Source organism: Carcharhinus amblyrhynchos, unplaced genomic scaffold, assembly GCF_965287045.1.
Source record: "Carcharhinus amblyrhynchos unplaced genomic scaffold, sCarAmb.v2.hapA scaffold_430, whole genome shotgun sequence".
In the NCBI taxonomy this organism is placed as follows: Eukaryota; Metazoa; Chordata; class Chondrichthyes; order Carcharhiniformes; family Carcharhinidae; genus Carcharhinus; species Carcharhinus amblyrhynchos.
Genome location: NW_027650170.1, coordinates 22,501 through 25,615, shown reverse-complemented (window position 1 = coordinate 25,615; position 3,115 = coordinate 22,501).

Genomic DNA, 3,115 nt, shown 5'->3' with positions numbered 1-3,115 from the left:
CCCCCCCGCAATGACTTCTTAAATCAACACCGACCCTCCCCACAGTGCGGCGCTCCCTCAGCACCGACCCTCCCCACAGTGCGGCGCTCCCTCGGCACCGACCCTCCCGCAGTGCAGCGCTCCCTCGGCACCGACCCTCCCACAGTGCGGCGCTCCCTCGGCACCGACCCTCCCCACAGTGCGGCGCTCCCTCGGCACCGACCCTCCCGCAGTGCGGCGCTCCCTCAGCACCGACCCTCCCCACAGTGCGGCGCTCCCTCAGCACCGACCCTCCCCACAGTGCAGCGCTCCCTCAGCACCGACCCTCCCCACAGTGCGGCGCTCCCTCGGCACCGACCCTCCCCACAGTGCGGCGCTCCCTCGGCACCGACCCTCCCCACAGTGCGGCGCTCTCTCGGCACCGACCCTCCCACAGTGCGGCGCTCCCTCGGCACCGACCCTCCCCACAGTGCGGCGCTCCCTCGGCACCGACCCTCCCCACAGTGCGGCGCTCCCTCGGCACCGACCCTCCCACAGTGCGGCACTCCCTCGGCACCGACCCTCCCCACAGTGCGGCGCTCCCTCGGCACCGACCCTCCCACAGTGCGGCGCTGGGCAGTATTGGGCTGGATTTTGGCTGTTGCGCGGGGACCGAGTCCCGTGACCTCTTGGTCGAAAAATTTGAAAAACGTGATGTGTTTTGGGGCGTCCAGAGGTGGTAAAGGAACTGAAGAAACATCCACCCAACCTGGTATTACCGCCCAGTGGAGAAGCAACTGCGCAGGTGAAATGATGTGAGGAGCGAAGGTTTTGCCACGATGCCTCACGCAGTCGAATAGCGGAGATTGGAGCTGGAGTGTGGGGAGGGGCGTCAAAAGCGAGAGGTAGGATGTGACAGAGGTCATTGGTCTAAGATAAGGTTGGGGTTCAGAGGACGTAGGTCGGGGTGGGGGGTGCGGTCAGAGATCAGTGGCTCAAAATCCGGGGTCAGATCCGGGCGCAAGGTCGGGGATCAGAGGTCAGAGGCTAAAGGTTGGTGATTAGAGGTCGACGGTGGAAGGTCAGGGATCAATGGCGGAAGCCAAGAGTCAGAGGTCAGCGGCTAAAGGTTGTGGGGGGGTCAGAGATCAATGACGAAAGGTCAGGGATCAGATGAAAGGTTGGGGGTCAGAGGTCGATGGGACAAAGCTTGGTGGCGGAAGGTCGGAGGTCAATGACATATGGTTGCGGGTCAGTGGCAGCAGGTTGGGGGTCAGGGGTCGGTGGCAGAAGGTCTGGGGGGGGGGTTCAGGAGTCTGAGGTTCAATGGGGAGGGTGTTAGGGGACGTCAGAGAACTGGAGGGGGGGGGGTCAGTTTTAGAATTTGGAAGGGGGGTGTAGTTGGTTTCAGTGTGACAGTCAGACCCTGGGGCAGGGGGGAGGGTTGGTGCTAGACTCCCCGCGGGGGTCAGGGTGATCCGCTGGTGGGGAGGTTGGATAATCAGGAGGTGGTGGGGAGAGGGAGGGGGGTAAACCCCCCCCGGGGGGTCCAGGAGGGATTCAGTCGCTGAGGGAGGTGCGTGTATCCGGGTGCAGTAAGTCTGGGTGCGGAATGCAGTCACAAAGAGACGCGAATGATCCCGTTTGCTCCCGGGGGGAATTACTAACGCCTCCCAGTCAGACAGGGAGCCACCGATTCTGGTCTATCCCAGCACTGGGAATTTGCCCGAGGGAACCAGGCGGAACTGGGCAACTGCAGGTAATCCGGGGAAGGTGCAAAGGGAACTCGTTCCTCAGCCCGTCTGTGAGGTGCCCACTCGCTCCCTCATCCAAACACCCCACCCCCGAGAGAAGGCGGTGCCAGTCTGTCGGACGCCCGCCACTGTGTACAGTTACATCATTTTGCCAAGGGGCAGACGGTTCAGTCCCAAAGCACTCGCTGACTCTGCGTTAGTCAGTGCGAGGCAGACAGCAGAGTTTGGCAGGGTTTTACACAGGGCTCACCCCGTGGCTTAACTTCCAAACAGCACGTAGCACAAATTCACTCACTGCCCAGGGGAACAGTGTAGAGGGAGCTTTACTCTGTATCTAACCCCGTGCTGTACCTGTCCTGGGAGTGTTTGATGGGGGGACAGTGTAGAGGGAGCTTTACTCTGTATCTAACCCCGTGCTGTACCTGTCCTGGGAGTGTTTGATGGGGGGACAGTGTAGAGGGAGCTTTACTCTGTATCTAACCCCGTGCTGTACCTGTCCTGGGAGTGTTTGATGGAGGGACAGTGTAGAGGGAGCTTTACTCTGTATCTAACCCCGTCCTGTCCCTGTCCTGGGAGTGTTTGATGGAGGGACAGTGTAGAGGGAGCTTTACTCTGTATCTAACCCCGTGCTGGGTGGGAGGGGTGGGCAGAGAGAGGGGGTGACCGGGAGAAAGGGAGGAAGGGACAGAGGGAGAGGTGGGGAGGTTTAGGGAGGGAATTCCAGAGCTCAGAGCCCCCCAGGTAGCTGAAGGCACAGCTGCCAACGGTGGAGCGATGGAGAGACTCCTTCGCTCGGTGAGGAAGTAGCCCAGCCTTGAAAGGCAGGGGGTGTCCCCGGCGTCACTGAGGCATGTTCTGGAGAGGGGTGTGGGGAGGCTAGCCAGGCAAGGCAGGGGAAGCGGTTTGTCTGTAACTCTGTTTGCAATCTATTAGTGGCCCACATTCCGGAGATGGTGTGAGTTCTGTGACACCCCCCACCCCCTCTCTCTCTCCGTCACTGTGTGTGTCTGTGTGTGTGTGTGGGGAGCTGGGTTGCAGTGTAATAGGAGGCATCGAGTCCTTTCACACTGGTGTCACTTTCCACCGAGGGTCACTCTGAATAACACTGTCCGCCACACTGCACATTACTGTCCCTCTGCCCCCCCTCCCTCTCTCATGAGAGTGCGTGTGTGAGAGAGAGAGTGCGTGTGAGAGAGAGAGTGCGTGTGAGAGAGAGAGTGCGCGTGAGAGAGAGAGAGTGCGTGTCAGAGAGAGTGCGTGTCAGAGAGAGTGCGTGTCAGAGAGAGTGCGTGTCAGAGAGAGTGCGTGTCAGAGAGAGTGCGTGTCAGAGAGAGTGCGTGTCAGAGAGAGTGCGTGTCAGAGAGAGTGCGTGTCAGAGAGAGTGCGTGTCAGAGAGAGTGCGT